The 19344-nt window shown below is 28.7% G+C and overlaps 1 non-coding gene across 1 annotated transcript; it reads left to right on the plus strand.

The window, feature by feature from the left end:
- On the plus strand, window positions 3989-4061 carry TRNAK-CUU. The gene has a single exon. It is a non-coding gene; the product is annotated as a tRNA-Lys (tRNA).

Raw genomic sequence — 19344 nt, forward strand, 5'->3', positions numbered from 1 at the left:
ATCCTTATCCTCATCCACATTCTCATCCTCATCCTATCCTGATACTCATCCTCTTCCTCTTCCTCATCCTATCCTCCTCCTCATTCTCTTTCTTATTCTCTTTCTTATTGTCCTTGTCCTATCCTACTCCTCATCCTCCTCCTCTTCCTATCCTTATCCTTATCCTCATTCTCATCCTCATCCTATCCTCATCCTCATCCTCTTCCTCATCCCCATCCTCATCCTATCCTCATCATCATCCTCTGTGTTACCATCAATAAAATCCGCAACCTTAGCATGAAGAGCATAATGATACTCCTTGGGAATATGAAGAGTATCAACCAAAGGCATCCCTAACCAATTGTCTTTCCAGAAATTTGTAGTCTTGCCATCTCCAATTAGATAAATAGAGTTGTTTTGCACCAAAGACCAATGTTGCTTGATGCCCTGCCAAATTGAGTATTTGAAAAATCTGATTGATGGATTAAAGTGAGCACCAAATCTTTGTCTATAGAAGCAGGCCCAATCCTGATTAGAGATAAACTAATAGATAAATAATGTGTTTTTTATTTTTAACCAACTTACCATAAAGATTATTCATTCCTTTCAAATAAGAAATTTCAACACTGCTATATATATCATTGATTTCTCAAGTTAATTATCAAATACCGTCAATGTTGTTGAACAAAAATCAGGTAGATAAAATTTTGCAAATTCAATTAGTTTTGTCATATCAAAACCAGAGAATAAATCGACTAGACTCAAACAAGATATTCAAAGAAGCAACTGAATATTTGTCTCAGAGAAACGATCATGAAGTCATTTTAAGTTGCATATCCATAATATTATAAAATATTCAACACAATAATAATTATTTTATTTTTCACCAAACATGTCATTTTACAAAATAAATAAATTTTGGACTAGTAGAGTTATGAAAAAATTGTAATATCTATGTATTGTTAGTGTCAAAATTTATAAACAGTCATTATATCATTCACAATTTATTTGGGTTACTTTTTTAAAGAGTTGATAATAATTAAATATAAATGGTAGATAATATATGAACCGTATAGTGTCATTACATACACTTTTGTCTATAAATAATATACATATTTTTTCAACAAAAAAAAAAATCGAGGATGTGCATTCATTCTACATAGCTTCGTCAATGAGTACATACCATTAGCAATGGAAGAAGCTCTTGGAAAAGACGCAGGAAGCACAAAACCCATCTAGGATCAACTGACTAACTTTTCTCTGTTGTTTTTGTCTGTGTCACTTGACAAGTCCTGTGCTAGACAAACTCTCTGTTCTCCAGCGACTTTTAAATGACATATCATAACGTAAGTCATACGTATTGGGTTTAGCCTTGAATGACCATGTAGTATTTCCTTCTTAGGGGAGAGAGTGGCATCAATTTATTACCATAGGTGGAAGGTTTCTTCAAACCATGGTGGCAATTCCATTATTAACAGTGTGTGGCTCCTTTCCAATTCAAATGCATTAAAATGGTTTCCTTCTATATGAGGAGCAAACCATGTGGAAATTAAAAAACCAAAGGCAGCAAATTATTTCTTTAAGTAAAAAGAGTAAGTCGTGTGTTAATTTCCTTTTTCAAGAAGACGTATGACTCATTTCAAATCATGGAGGCATTTCAAAGTACTTCATAAGTTTCTTTTTCGGTTGGCTCAACATCTGCTATACCACAAAAGTATATCACTCTATGTAGAAATATAATAATAAATGACTTTTTTGACTAATCAGTGAAAGTGACACATGGAGTGACACACGTTTTAGGATAGAAGATGTGCTTCATTCTCGGCTAGATGGTGAAATCTCTTGGGTACCAAGTATTATTTCAATACATTAATTCCAAATACTACCTTCATAAAAGGGAGCCAAATCCTTGAACAATACATACAGTAAGGATGACAACGAGCACAGGCAGATACGAGTAGTATTTTCTCATTCCCAAACTCACAATATTTGCAGGTACTTGTATTGATAACAAATATTTGTGAGTACTCAATGAATTTTTAATTTTAATTATATATTTATATACTTTTTTAATTTACCAAAATGTAAAAGTAATTATTACATTAATAATATGATATTTATATGATAAATTTATAAGCATAGTCAACTATGTGTAATTTATTTTGAAATAATAATAAATATGATATATAATCTTAAAATAATAATAAAAACTAATATATATATATATATATATATATATATTTAATTAAAAACTAAATTTATAAATATGTGGTACTTACGGGACGAGTATCATAAAACTCGTTCTCACCACTCATAAGCTATTATTATGGTACTTATTGCGGATATTTCCCCAAATACTTACAAGTAGATTTTTTTGTCATCCTTAAATTTAACCAAAGATTCCAGGAACAGATATCTCTATGGGAAACATCCCTATTTCCCTGTTATCTCATTGAGGATTATAGAATATTTACAGTTTACTTTAATGTACCATAGTATACCCTCGATTGTGTTCACTAGGGAGAAGCACCTGCATTTCCCATGTCTCAGTGCCCCACAATGGAAAGAACAAGATTGTAAATCTTGCTCTACTATGCAGCCATTAAAGAACATGCATCTATATGGAATTTAGCCCTCTCATGATTCAGTTACAATTTTGATCTTAAAAATACACTATAAAATATAATTTGTCTCTTCTTTAATGGATATGAGTCTTACTCATTAGTCTTAGCCTTAATGACCGGAGGTAGAGATTATGAAGAACTTTACGAGTGGACATATAAAGAATGAATGGATGTAGAGATTATAAAGAATTTGGTTGATAAAAGTATTGATGGCACTGCTGATTCTTAGAAAATTGAATGTGCATTAAAAATTGCATTTTGGTGCCTTCAAATGGATGAAGTATGGAGCATATCTGTTGTCCTACAAATTGTGTCATTGTATGTACCATTTTTTGTGATTGGTTGAAAAAATATATTCAAGTCATAAAGTTAATAATTAACTATTTTTCTAACCAATCACAGTAATTGATACATGTAGTGGTACAACTTGTGGAACAACATATGTATACCTGTGAGGTTGTAAGAGTACTAGATGGTATTTTAGTGTTGATCCTCCACCACCTCCATTTGCCTTCAAGGAAGATGATCCATAAGAGAATTGTTCAGAATTAATGATTATGTGGTGTTTTTGCTAGCTTTAGTTTGTAAGAAGTTCTGTTTATTTATTTTACAAATTTAGTTAGCTTCATTTCAAGGTGTATAGTAGGAGTAAATGTTGTAGGCGGAGAAAAAAGGCATATCAATATTTTTTGTCCCAAATCTATATGATGGGTTAATATCAGATTTTCAGCATCTGCTTAATTTTAGTTTCCATTTGTGAACACAAGCAAAATTCAGCAATTTTTTGTTTGACTTTTTCGTTATTACTTAATGACTATGAATTAATATGTTCAAATTTTGGAAACAGTCTACCCAAGAACAAAATTGTCTATATCCACCCTCCCAGCTTGATGCACTTTGCCCCCGTTTTTTATTTTGATTATGTGTTGGTTATTTTTAGTTCAAGGATAAAATGGGATAATGTAGAATTTCTAATTATGTTTTTTGGGTGCATTCCAATTCAAACTTAATGGTTACAATATATTAAATTATAGAATAAATACTCATTTTAGTATCTCATATTTTTTGACGTTACCAGTTTAGTCATTCAAAAAAGAAAAGACATAAAATCGTCCCAAAAAATTTCAAATATAAGTAAATTAGTTTCTACTAAGTGTTGTAAAACATGCTAAAAAGACCAATTTAACCTACATTTAAAATTTTTGAAGACCATTTTACGTCTTTTTATTTAAGAACTAAATTGGCAAGGTCAAAATGATTAAAATGATATTTACTCTAAATTATATGTCCTACTACACTTGGACACATTTTTTCTCCACATGTCAAAGATACTATAGTAGGTTTGCTAATAAATGAAAGTAGTAAACTACAAAAGTTTTCAATTAGCCCGTCTAGCTCAGTTGGTAGAGCGCAAGGCTCTTAACCTTGTGGTCGTGGGTTCGAGCCCCACGGTGGGCGCTTTTTATATTTTCATCCCTTTAATAATAACCTCAAGCAAAATTGTGAGATTCAGATTCCTGTAGAAATTAGAAAAGCTGGCTTAGGGCCTCAACTTATTTTTCTATATTATATGGGGATCACTCGTCTCCATTCCTGTTCCACTTTGTGTCCACAACCAATTAAAAATTTTAACTTAGTTAAAAAGAAATATTATAATAACATAAATTAATATTTTCACATTATTCTATATAGTTTGGTTGGCTAGGTACATGAGGACATGATTATCTTGGGACAGAGAATCCTTGTCCATCATAATATAGGTTAGGATTTACATGTATCTTTTAATCTTAACCGTTCAATTAAGATCCAATGATATATAATAAATGTTCTCATTTCTCACAATAATGCATTGTTCTCAGGTGAGTGACTCATTGAATTTAAATCTCAAATTTATTATTCTCATAATTATTATATTAGAACTATTCTCACTTGATTTACTTTTATATATACTAGCGTGTTGATAGGCACGACAATGTCTGTCAACCCGTTTTTCTATCATTCATAATGTATAGTTTGTATGTCATAAATATCAAATATAATATTTTGTATTAAATATTTGTAATCTACGGTTGAATTTATTCGATTGGTGTATAAATTGAACATTCATGTTCTACCTTACAAATTGATAGTTGTAATGTAAAAAGAATAAATAGTTAACCAAATAATATAGAACATATATTGGGTGGAGAGGAACATTAGATTATATATGATTTTTTTGGTAAAAATTAAAACATAGTGATGGCAATTTCCAGTAATATATATATATATATATATATATGAGTTCAATTCATCTCTAATACTAGAAAGACGAAATATTAAGATTTTTTAAAAAAATAATTCTTTTATTGAAAATAATGTAAAATTATGGTCGTTAAAAGAATTTTTTGCCACATATCGTAATCTCATTCAGTACTCTCCAGTTTTGGATAAAATCTGTATCCTATATATCATCCTATATATATTGAGTCAGAATTATCTCCTTTACTCAAGATAACGAATTTATTTTTTAGTGTACTTTTATGGATAAAAATATAATCTCAATGAAAAATAAAGAATACAAGTATCATTATCTTTTAATTTTTTATATATTTCATCATAATTATCCTCTCCAATAATAGAGATAGTTGAGTCATATATTTTGTTGAATATATATGGATACTCTAGGAGAAACCAAACAAAGAATATTTTTCTGTATCCACCTTTAGAAATTCAAACTAAGCTTCTCAACTAAATCTTGAGCTAAAGTGCTTATAGTGAAGATACCCATTTAGGATTTACCTACCTCATGCCATGGCTTCATCTTCAACAAGAACTCAAATGAAGTGACAAAAGCTTGAAGAAAGAAACCAGCACAAATCAATGGCAAAACCTTCTGAGTATACAACTTCTTCTAGCTCCCAAGAACTTAGTACTAAGAATGTTGAGGAGGATAATGAGAAAGGTGTTTATTGTTCAAGTGGTTTTGCTACACCAAAGGGTAAAAGGTTCAGAATACCAGAGATCTTAACTTGTCCACCAGCTCCAAAGAAGAGAAGAATAATTTCCAACTTTTCATCAAAAAGATCAATATCATTATTTGCTTCATCTGATATAGAGATATTCTTCTTTAATGCATTCAGAAATGTACCAACTTGAAACTCACTTTAGTTTGGTTTTTTGTTGAAGGTTACTATTGCTTTATGATAAAAAGTTTTTCATCATTTGAAGTCATAGTTTTTATGATAATTTTTATAGTGTACAATTAAATGTTTTGTGGTTATTAGACATGACTTTTTATTTCTTGATGATTCTCTTGTTTTGATTTTTTTTGCCTAGTTTGGAGTGGTATTTAAAAATCTAGCTTTAGCTCTTTACAAAGCATGAAATTCCTTACATTTGTGTTTGCAACTTGGATTTATTTATCACTTAAATTGTTCTAAGGGGTATGGACTTCAATTAAATGGTATTTTAACTTCACCATTCTTAGATTATGTATCTTGCATTGATAGATCTTCATGAAGAACTTTGATGAAAACTAATTGTAGTACAAGTCAAGAGTGATAGTATATACTTTGTTAGATTAATATGATGATGTATTTTATTCTATCCAAAGTTAAACTTATCTATGTTCATTTGCTTGAATATTACCTAGATAGTTTCATCACCACACAGCAATTAGAAAAGAGAGGGGGAAAAGAAAAAAGCAGCTTTTGAAAGCTGAAGTTTGGATATTCAATCTTCAAGCCCTTTTATCTCTTTTCATTCCTCCTTTTGTCATTGATACTGATCAAATGCACTCTACACATAAAAGGGTAGCCTAGTGTACGAGACTACTACTTAGTGAGGGTCTGGTGAAGATATATATGCAGCTTTATCCCACAAGCGGAAAAACGGTTTTCAGAATTTAAAATCGTAACCTCATGGTCATTAAGCAACAACTTTATCGTGCGTCAAACAACTCCTATAATCTTTTCATTGCTAAGTATTTTTTATTTATTATATACATTCTTTATATATATGCACTGCAAATTTGTACTTTGAAGTGTCCACTCTACTTTATAGGATTAAAGATGCATGCATCTATTATATAAAGATGGCATCAGCTGAAAATTAAAATGTTGGGTATCATTATCATGTGACCCTTACCTTTAGAAAAAAGAATAGAAAAACTGATAATCAAAGTACTGTCTATGCAGCTGCAAAATGAGAATCCAAAGATAGAAAGCTTTACATGCAAAAAAAAAGATGATAATGTTGTATATTTTTTTTGGTATTACTAAGAGTATACTCATCATATGAATAAGAAACTAATCTCTTTTAGAGTGTGTGGTTGTCTCTCCCAATAAATGTTATTTCTAGGAATCGAATATTTGATCTTTTGATCATCCTAAAGATTTAGTGAGAACTTACACCACAAGACCTATGTCTTGTTGGTATGATAGTGTTGTAGATAAATCACCCTAGTTTTGGATTTATTATAATGAATTCATGAACAAAAATGCATGGTGTTGTAGAAGAGAAAACATCCTAAGAGGAAAGACAAAAGGGCACATGGATAAGGAGAATCCAATGAAGAAGCTCGTGCGGGTGGTGATCATTTTAAAATGTGTTCTTTTGTTTGCATACTTTGAGAAATATATATATTTTTTATTTTCCTTTCAAATTTCTCTATCATTTGAATCATAAGTTATATATTTTTTACAAAGAATCTGGAATATATAGATAAGGCCCCTGGCTAATGTGGATTCAAATAGGTTAGAATTATGAGAGTAATAAACTCATATGTATCATATCGGTTGGTTTATGGATAACAATGTTGGATAATATGTAATTAAGTACAAAATATCGAATAAACAGTACTATATAGAACTTTTCGGTTAAAAGTAGCTTTCACATTATTTGTTACTTTTGAAAAATAAATACTAAATTAGAACCTTAAACATGATGATACTTATAGAAAAGATGATAGAATCATGTCTTATATTGTTTAATTTGGATATGTCTAGAAAAGATTAGTAAAAGTCTTGGTAAGGATAGTAAATCAAATGAAGCTTATTCCAATTCGTAAAGAATAGAGGGAAATAGAGAAAAATCATTAATAAAATAATTAAGAAGACTTAGTGATTAATGCATTGTCGATGAAATAATTTATTGTAGAACATTATATATCATTCGATCCATGCAACATAGCTCACCTAGGGATAAAATCTTAATTGTTGTTGTTATTGTGTATATAACTTAACCCATACACGATTTAATTAGTAAATCAGTGATTAAACTAGCACTACACCAGAATAGCAAAATAACAGTTTTATTACTATTGAATGAACGTTGTTAAATATCAATTATGGTGTAGTGTAATACTATATCACATCAGTAGCATATGAAAGGTATGATAATTGGTACAATATTGATAAAGTCTTCTACAACTAACAATGTAGCTTTATTTTATTTTCATAACTCCAATAATTCCAAAATTTTGATTAAGCTAGAATAATTTATATCTAGATGGTATTATATCATTAATTTAACTATGTGAGCTCTCTCACTTGAAAAACATTCTTGATATTATAATTTACATAGCTTAAGATATATAAATCTCTTCCTCACATGTAAAGATATACAAACGTGGAGGGAATCTACCACCTCGTGAAAGTTTTAGTTCACACTAATGAAATAGAGTTGTAGTGTCGGCATGGAGTAGTTGTTGTGTTTGTGCATATATTATTGTATTTAAATTTCTAAACGTGTCAACTTAGAATTAAGAGGAGTGTAATATTTATGTATTGTTAATGTAATTAAATAATATTTATATGTATTTATTATATTATTTACTATTCGTTTAGATTACTTTTTTGATAAGTTAATGATTATTAAATATAATGATGAATGATACAGTGATAATGTATAAAACTCATATATTGTCACTTCCATATCTTATTTTTTTTTTCTACCTATGTGATATATAAGTGATATTAATTAATAACATATTGATCTAACTTTATCCTTTGTATGTTTAAGCTAAAGAATGAAAGAACATCTAAATTATGTAAAAAAATGTTGTTGAAGAGAGGTCAGAGTAGAGCTGTCATTTTGGAAAATTTGAGGGCAAACAAGTCGGAATAAAAACAAATTTTTCATTGAAAAATGAAAGAGGTAGACAATCTTAACTGGAAAAAATTCAATCAATAATCAAGATTTTGTTTGGTTTGAGAGAGCAAATTAGTTTTAAGTTTTGTTATGTTTTTCTAATAAAAAATAAAACTCTTATTACAATTTAGTTTTCTTATTTTATGTTTTGGAATATTTTTTTAAGAAATGGTTTTCCTTTTAAAAAATTCATTAAAATCATACCAACCAGGTTTCTAAAACATAAAAATACAAACATGTAAACTCTTTTTTATCAAGAATGATCTACATACAATAAATTTATATAATAATTTAATTAAAGATGATTAGGCTAATGGATAAGATGATTATGCAAAATAAAACACATTTCATCTATAATTTAATCTAAGATATTAGTCTAATAAGACTTAAGAAAATATATTCTATGTTTAAACTACTCAAGTTTTAACATTGATTGAAGAGTAAATTATAACAATACATTCATAGATACAAACTACCTTGAATTTATATTTTACAGTATGTATTCTTGTAGAGGAAGTCGTGGTAATTACATTTACATTTCCTTACAATAAATGAATGTGTTATTTTAAAGAAGAGAAATGATGAATATAATTAAGTTAAAATATTAAAGGCGTAGATGTAATTTACTATTGGATTAATGCTTAAAAGAATTAAACATTATCAATTTAAATTTATTTAATGTAATACATATGAATTAAGGTAATTATTAAATGTCTTAACTAAAATATAAAATAATGTAATTTTGATTACAACATCTCTAATAATGTCTCTTACACTTATCAACATTGTTTCTTAAGAGAGAAAGGTACTTTGAGTAATTAATGTACTTTAATGTAAGACAAAATGACAAATAGGGGTGTAGGAGTAAATAAATTACATAAAATGACAGCTATTATAAAAAAAATTAAATAGTAAATTAAAATGAGAGTATGAATAACTAAATTACATATTAGCTTTTCCCTTTTTATGAAGATTTTATTGGAATAAGTTGAGAATCAAACATGGAACTTGATTCTTGGTAAAATGTAATTGAAGCCGACCAAAATGTGAGAACATGACAAGTGTCCATAAAACAAAGGGGTAGGACCCACTTTGGTCCTAGTGATAGGGAGCCATAGGAACCGGCCAAATTTCCATGTCTTAATATCAAACAAGAATCAATGAGGTGTAAGATAAGAGTCTACTTCATCACTTTGCTCTTACCACCAAATCAAAGTAAGACATGTCACTTTCTGAGTTGTCAATTTATGTATCATTTTGTCCATTTCAATAGAGAAAAGAAAAAAATGTATACACCGGAAATTTATACATTATCACTATATCATTCATGTTTAGTTATCATTAACTCTTCCTAAAAAGTAATACAAATGAACAGTGAATAATATACTGGGTGTGATATATCTTTAAATTGTCAATATATAAATATTACAACTTTAGACCAAATTGATAAAGGAGTATCATTATATTAGCCGTCCCTTTTATGCATGGACAAAATTTTGATAGGGACCATATTCCCCTTATTACCTTAATTTGTAATACATGTAAGTGAACTAATGCATTTTCAATTTTGCACATATGGTACTTGTGCATGCTTCTTTCTTATATGGGGACTCCACCTTTGAAAATTAGTGGGGAGATAGAAAGAGAAACTCAAAACAAAAATAAATGATGTGGTTGATTTGGGAGTTTGATTTTCAAATATCAAATTATACATAAGAGTTTCTTAGGGGTGATTAAAGTAAACAATAACATTAAGCACGTGGAATTAGCAACTACTTTTATTGAGAATATATTGCGTGACAAATTTACATTAAATCCTTTTTGTTTTGGTTATAATTCTAGTAGTTTTTTATGTGGAGCGAAATTGCTTCATAATCCTTAGTTAAAGACTAATATTGTTTTAGCCATAAAGATTATCCAAGTGAGTTTTACACATGAGCACATGAAATCTTAATAAGTGTTTTCTCTTGGTAGTTTAAAATGTTAAGAATTATAAATTTCTAATTAAGGTGAGCATCATATATTTTATACAATGATATTAGCTATTTATTTTCGGGGTTGCATTATAAGTGATCTAATTAGTGGCACCCCTTAGATTTCTAAAATGTTATAACGGATATAGGCTTAATGGGTGGATACTCATCAGGTTAACCCATAGGGGATAATGGGAACCCTATTAGTTAACACATCAGGAAGGTTATGGTCCCCAATACACCAAATCATATTCAGTTTTCTCCTCTCCCCATCAGAGTGAAAACGCAAGTCCCAAGAGGAATCAGGGATTTGGTTGAGGAAGGCCATCATACCACATCTCTTTTAGGAATATGGATTCAGGTATGACAGTGCACCCTTTGATTCATAAATGTGTGTGAAAATCATTAAATTTAAGATCATAAGATTGGTATTTCACCAATCATAAGGAATTTCCAACATAAAAAACTTTGCCATCATTTTTTTTACTAATTATGGTGAATGGTAGAAGTGATCTTATTTTCTAGTGACCATTAATCAATAAAGATTCATATGTGTGAACATATTGAGTGAAAAAACACATTACAAATTGTAAGGTTATGTAAATGACTATCCTAACTCTCAAGTTTACTTGTGGAATATTTTTTATTTATTGAAAATCACAGCTTCTAGATTATGGATTTGATTTAATGGGAAAGTGGAGGAAACTCTCATTTTTCTACACCTATACAAACCTGCCCTAGTTTTATATTTTCATTACACTGACCACTCATGCATAAGAAATAAGTGTAATCTTTTAAACAAAAAATGTGATAAATGCAATTAAGTTAATCAAAACATGATATATTGTGTAGACAAGTCCAAATAATATACAAATCAATGTATCTTTATTATTTTTTGTTACAAAATGTATCAACAATTCTAAAGAAATATTGTTTAAATCGCTCTTATAATATAGTGTAACGAACCAAAAATAATAAAGAGATATTGACTCATATATTATTTGGACTTGTCTACACAATATATCATGTTTTGTTTAACTTAATTGCATTTATCACATTTTTTGTTTAAAAGATTACACTTATTTCTTATGTAGAGTGATCAGTATAATGAAAGTATAAAAATTAGGGGAGGTTTGTGTAGATATAAAAAAGTTAGGAATAATTTATGCAATTTCACTAAAACTCAGGGGGTGTCAATGCAATTTAGTCAACTTTTTTTAGTGGAAGGGGGGCTAAAAAAAACCAACTTCTCAACTTTGGCTCCCTTCAATATTTGGTGGGTTCAAAACTTTCATTAAAGTATATTACATTTACTAACAAGTTTAGTGATATAAAGTCTCATTAAATTTTTAAAAAGATGAAAAAATAAATAATTTGATTTCTTAGAGCAACATTGTTTTGGAGTAATAATTATGCAATTCAAAATAGATTAGTTTCTTACCTATGTAGTGAGAGTATAAAAAATAACACTTGGTGTATTATTTTAAGGTTTAGACAACAAATATATTTCAAGGGCAACAATTTTGTTCAAGTTATAAATATCCATAAAATAGTTTGATTACCTCTGATCTCCTGATAATGATTTTATCCGTATGCAAAACTTTGAATATATAATTTTTCAATGTAATATTTTTATTTTAGTTTCTTTAATAAATGTGATTTTATGACAATCATTAGCATTCCTCTAAAAATTTGAAGGCTAACATCCAATACATGCTAATATATTCTTTGCCCCAAAAGGTTAGAAACTGATAAATTATTAGGTAATCTGAAACTATAGTCTCGAATACATTATCCTCATTTCATCATCCAAATTTTGTATTTATATTTTCTTTGAACATAATATAGATTTATAATGAATACTAATAATAAATTTGAAAACATTGATGTCATGTCATCTAATAATTCCACCTAAAAATTAGGGTAGGATGACGGACCATATATTACTTTGTAAATTAACAAGATATATTTTAATATAAAAAATTGATTTAAAAATTCTTATTTAACACATTGATATGTTTTTATATATTTTACACTTTGGTACAAGTTTGTCTCCTCCATTCCGTGGGGACAAAGCTCTATCATCCTAAATAGTATACCGAATCATGTTTCGGATTAATAAAAATATGACATCTCAATTAAAAAATTAAATATTTATTATTTTTTTTCTGTTTTTATTTTAATATTATCGGTATGAAACATGATTCATGACTTCATTCAGAACTGTTAGGTATCAGTGGCAGAATACACCTAGAAGGGGTTGAATAGGTGTGGCGGAGCTCAAGTTCCACTTTTTGGTTTTTACACACTTGCTGAAAAATGTTCAGTTAATCGATTAACTAGTGTACTTAATCGATTAAATCAAAACAAAAACAGAATGATCAGATCAGCAACTTGCACAGTTATTAACCAATAGATAAGCAGAGATACAACAGATATTTTTATGCAATATTAACAAGGATATAGCAAGGTATAAGCATGCAAAATATCAGCTTCAAACTCGAATTAGAACATCTTGAAATATAAAAGAGAAAGGGATAGAAAAGATTGCACAAGGATTTTATCCTATTTTGTTTTGCTGTCCACTACAAAACTACATTCAGTCCTCCCCGCTGATCTGAGAGATTTTCCTTCTTCACTATAGAATACAATGTATCGTTACATACACGCTTCCAATTACAAGATTCGAACGCTCCTTTCTTGGAACTTAAAGAACTTCGTCACCCTTGGTTTGACCTTTCCCAAAACCGCCTCCTCAAGAAAACCTTTCTTACCGCGATTCGGCCACAGCCAAAGTATCGTTCTTTATCCCAAGATCTTCAAGTCTTTGTGAAGAACACCTTACCTAACCGCAACTAGGATTTTCCCAATCCTTGAATTACAAGGCTTTGAGTTTTGAATGAGTACTTAATACTCGGATTTTATAATAAAGATCAAAGACTAAAACCTAGGTAAGAACTCACAAGACTTCCTAGTCTAATATGAATGTACATGCATGAGGTTTATGAAATTATGCAATCATTAAAAACTATCTTTTTTCTTTCCAAGAAACACAAGAATGATGCAAGAAAACTTTTTTAAAGAACATGCAATATGAATATGAAACTTAAAGCATTAGCATGATCTAATCTTTCTCCTAACGCAACATGCAGTATTTTCTCCTAGATATAACAGTGAGTAACTCGAAAATATGCAGAGAGAATGATATAAAAATGTATGGATTCTTATGCCACATATGATGAGATTTCAATTTAAATAGAAAGTTGTCTAAAGTCTCAGTTAATCAATTAAGTACCAATTTAATTGATTAACGGGTTGTTGAAAATAACGGTTTTCAGTTTTTCAGTTTTATGTTGAAACTGTGATTCTGTTAATCAATTAACACTATTCATAATCGATTAAACAATGTAAAATTAACTTGTTAATGCATGGTGAACTACCTATATGATATATGCTCATGCAATACATGATTTCCAATAATAATACCTTTAATGCACAAAATCACTGTATTCAAATGCATGAACCTACTTATCATATATTTCTAGATGGTATCTCATTTTAGTGGATTAATTACTTTATTAAGTCTTGTGAGACTCACACCTATGTTTACCTCAATATCTATGACAAACATCTTATACTTCTAAAAATATAATAAAGAACTAGCAAGTTACCCGTGCATTTGCATGGCACGATATTTTTTGACCTTTAGTTTTGATGAGAGGTTGACACATGTAATGAGGGCTTGAGAGATTGACACATGTCATGAGAGAGTTTTTTTTATTATATAGGTAATAGAATATTCATTTTATTTTTAAATAAATCACATGTCATGAGGGCTTGAGAGATTGACACATGTCATGAGGGAGTTCTTGAGAGATTGACACATGTTATTGAGAGATTGACACATGTCATGAGGGACCTTTAGTTTTGATGAGAGGTTGACACATGTAATGAGGGCTTGAGAGATTGACACATGTCATGAGAGAGTTTTTTTTATTATATAGGTAATAGAATATTCATTTTATTTTTAAATAAATCACATGTCATGAGGGCTTGATAGATTGACACATGTCATGAGGGAGTTCTTGAGAGATTGACACATGTCATTGAGAGATTGACACATGTCATGAGTGACCTTTAGTTTTGATGAGAGTTTGACACATGTCATGAGGGCTTGAGAGATTGACACATGTCATGATGGAGTTTTTTTTATTATATAGGTAATAGATTTTAACTTAAGTCTAATAAGTCACCACTTGAGTCATCGACATGTTGATTGTTAAGACATTTTAAGCTTTAACTAACTCATTGTCTTCATCAAAATATAGGCAAAACATTGCTAGTGCAATCCTTAACACTTTACACTTTCAATAACAACATATTTTTGTCTCTTCAATGTAGTCTACATTAATCTGTCCCACCCTGCAGCTAGGTACCAAAACAAATTACTCTACAAAGAAATAACTCCAGTTTTACTCCCAATAAAACTTGTTAATAATATAGAAACTTGGATGAAGATGTATTTATGTAACAACTAATAAAATGCAACCTATTGAAAAGATTAAAAGTTTAGTCTTAAACAATAATATTAAAAAGGATAAATAAATTTGTATGTGAATATATATGTCTTCATAGAAGTTTTACAAGGAAGAATAATCAATTCCACGACGTCAACGTTGTCATTGTGAGACTTAGAAGATTGAATAGCAAGTTAATGTTCACGAGTTTTAGTATTTGGAAAAAGGACTTCACTTCATTTTTAATTACTTTATGATTCAGCAGCATAGATTAATATTACAGTAAATTTTAATCAATATTGTCTTAAACGGTTAAACCTTGAAATAAGTTAAAAATGAATAATTTTTTCAGTAAAAAATAATACTTAAAAAATCGGAGGGAGTAAACAAAACATAATTAATAAAATTGCATACTCACACTTTCTTCTTACCAATCAAGCTTGCTTTTTACTCCATAAAATTGTTAGAATTTAAAATTATGTATCATCAGTGTACAAAATTTTATATTGTTAGTATCATTCATTATTATTTTATATTATTTTTATTTGAGAATTAATGATAATTAACATCTAGGTAATGAATGATTTGCTAAAAGTATAAAAAACAATATTATTGTCGGTATATATATTAAATTCAAATTATTATTTATTATTACTGAAATTTACGGGTGCTTTATAGCCTTAGTCAATAAAGTGTGCTATAAAAAGTTTGAATACTAAAAAGTATACTAAACATATATAGTAGTTAAAAATACTGATTATATATTAGTAAAATATTTATTATATTTCTTAAACATTATAGATTTATAGTTATGTTTACTTTTTAAAAGAATAATAACTGAATGCATATATTTTCTATTTTCATTGCTAATCACGAATAATTTCACTTTTTCCCGTATAAAAGAATGAATAGTTTCCACTTAAATTTCTATTGTTATTGGTTGATGATGCATATGATTTGACTCTCTCATTAACTAGAATTGACTCGTGCCTCAAATCCGCACCTTCAGACACCTTATCTTTCATTGGCGGATTCCAACAACTCATTCAAATCCACTTCAATGCTACCGGTTCGTTTGGTCACCCCCACAATGTTTTAGGATACGGTACATATCTTCTATTCAAAAAAATGTATTATTTTATGTGACACTGTTTAAGATTGATCAAAAATATATTTGATTAATGAACTTTTAACTTTAATATAATTTTGAACTAATTACAAACTGTGACACATTACACACTTTATGTGATCATATGTGCTCATGTTAGGATCCAAGAAATAAAAGGAAAGAAATTGTATGGAGTGACATTTTTATGGCTTAAATAGAATATAATAAAATTATTACTATTTAAATGTCAAATTACATATGGGAAAGAGAGAATTCTTGTCCACTATATTCATTTTCCCAAAATTGTAATATGGAAACAAGCTAGACTACAAGGACCTATTATTAGGTTAAACTTGTTCATAAACGAATTAGTTTGAGACATTTTGTGATGAAAAAATAGTTAGATTTTATGTCATCTAAAAAATAGAATTAGCTAGGGGAAGTAGGACCCAACTTTACTTGTTTATCCATTTTGGTTCGAACATGATAGGATCTAGTCGAATCAGATCTTAGGTTATATCTGGGTATAAAAATTAGACTCAACTTATATTTAGGATCAGGCAAAGAACAATCATGATCCGAATCCATTTCATAATTATTTATTCATCTTGTTTATGTGTGTTTCTATTCAATTATGTAAGACTAATTACATCTATTTAGTCGAAAATATCATTGATTTTCTAATTTGTTGATCATATATAGATGATTAACAATATATATGCACATATCATTTCATATGTCAAATTATATATTCATAATAATAAATAATATTTAGAAAATTTTATCTAAAAGACGTTTATATCATATTTAGTCAGGTCTAAGGTCGCCTATGGGTTCAAAGACTGACATGATACAATTAAAAATGATACAATTTAATTTAGGGCTGAGTCCGAGTTCAAAAAATGATACATTAAAATTTAAGGTCGGGTAAGGGACAAACCTTTCCCAATCCAACCCAGTCGATGCTCACCCCTAAGTAGAATGGGGATCACCTAGAGATGGCAATAAAAACCGAACCTGTGGGTACCCGCCCGAACCGAACTCGAATTTAATGGGGAAAACCCGATGTGATTGGGTTAGGGTTTTACCCGGGTTTAAATTTCGGGTTCGAGTTTAGTATAGCAAAGACCATAACCCGAACCCGCCCCGAAGTAAGGTAATTCAATTTAAAATTGAAATTTTTATCATTTGCCAATTGTTTTTAATTTTTAATTTTACTTTACATATTATTGGATCTTCAAACATAAAAGAAATGAAATAATACAAGAGAAAATATAAATGTTAGAGAAAAATTACACGAAAATAATATCATATTTTCCTTAATACTTTATCATTTTCGAGTTTTTTTCGGGTTCGGGTTACCTGAAACCCGACAGGTTCGGGGATGGTATTTTTATTTTCAAACCCGTTGAGTTTGGGTTCGGGTTTTGAATTTCCTAGGATCACCTGTCCTTTTTTTACACAAATAGTACATTATTATTATACACTCATTTGTATTATTTTTTTGAAAAGTTAATGATGATTAAATATGAATATAATGGTAAAGATGCATTGACAATGTATAAAACTCATACAAGATTGATATATACATTTTTTTCACCTAAATGTCCATAAAACTTAAGGAACAAGATCTTCTCTAATACTAAATAGAAAAGTTCCTTTTCCTTTTAGTCTTAAAGATTAAAGTGTAATCTTATGATAGATAAAAAGGACACAAATGTCATTACATTTGATATTTTCTTTCGTTTTTCAAAGTAGTTCACTCTCCAATACGAGAGGAAAAGACTTCAGTATATTAAAGATTGATCTTTTAGCTTATTTTAATAATGCATATTAACCTAACCTTAAAAATGTGAATATGTAAACAAGTGACTCATATTCATTTATATTAAGAAAAAATGTATATGTGCCGCTTTAAAAGTTTTATACAATATTATTGTATTATCTATCATTCATATTTAATATTATTAATTCTTCACAAAATATAAAACAAATGAATGATTGATGATGTATTATTCAGCTCTAAGTTTATAAATGATAATATAATTGAACGAATTTAAATATATATTTTAGGGAAATTTTGAAATACTTGATAAATTTGAAAAATAATTTTTTTATGTTAGTAACCAATTAAAAAATGGAAAATGACATATAAAATGATTTGTGTATATATATAAATTTATTATAGAGTCATTAAAAATCAAATCAAATTATTTTTTATTATATAGAATGCATTTATTTCATTATTGTTGCAATGATTGAAAATAATGATAATAATTATATGTAAATGGTATCATTTTCGGACAAGGCAAAACCATATAAAAATCGTGTATCCCTAAGCTAATTGTATGCCATAATTAATAAAGGGTTTTTGCTTCCAAAAATAATTCATTCCAAAACATTTATAGCAATTTTTTACTAAAACATTAATGTTCACTGATATTTAAGTTATCTTATCGTTTTTGGAAACTATTTACTAAATTTCACATTTTTAATTAAAGATTATAATGATAATTTGTAATTTTTTGATAGAAGTATAAATAGATATTTTGAAAATGAAAGTCAACCTTTCCGCTTACTATGATGGCCAATAATTAACTGCCACCTGTCACATAAAAAACAAAAGTGTTAAATTATTACAAGGTTCGTTTTTGTCGTAACTCGCATTAAGAATAACTACGTCAAAATTGAAAGTACATTTATACCCCTCATCTTTTAATATAATAGTGACGCGGCGTGATGTGATTGGTCGGTAAAAAAGGCACCAGGTGCCGCAGAAGAATAATCATATCGTAACTCTCAGTGCGCTTCATCTTTTCCTTTTTTCTAATACGTTTTGATTTTTTCCCATTTTTAATTAGCTCTGTGTTATTGGTTTGGTAATTTTATCAAACTCAAAATAATAATAATGATGAAGAATAAAAGGTGGTTTAAGTTCATGTTAAATCTTAAAATGATTAAAAATTTAATAATTTAATTTCTAGGAGTGATACTTATTAGGAAAACAATTACAT

This window comes from Lupinus angustifolius, chromosome LG09, assembly GCF_001865875.1.
Source record: "Lupinus angustifolius cultivar Tanjil chromosome LG09, LupAngTanjil_v1.0, whole genome shotgun sequence".
NCBI classification, from domain to species: domain Eukaryota; kingdom Viridiplantae; phylum Streptophyta; class Magnoliopsida; order Fabales; family Fabaceae; genus Lupinus; species Lupinus angustifolius.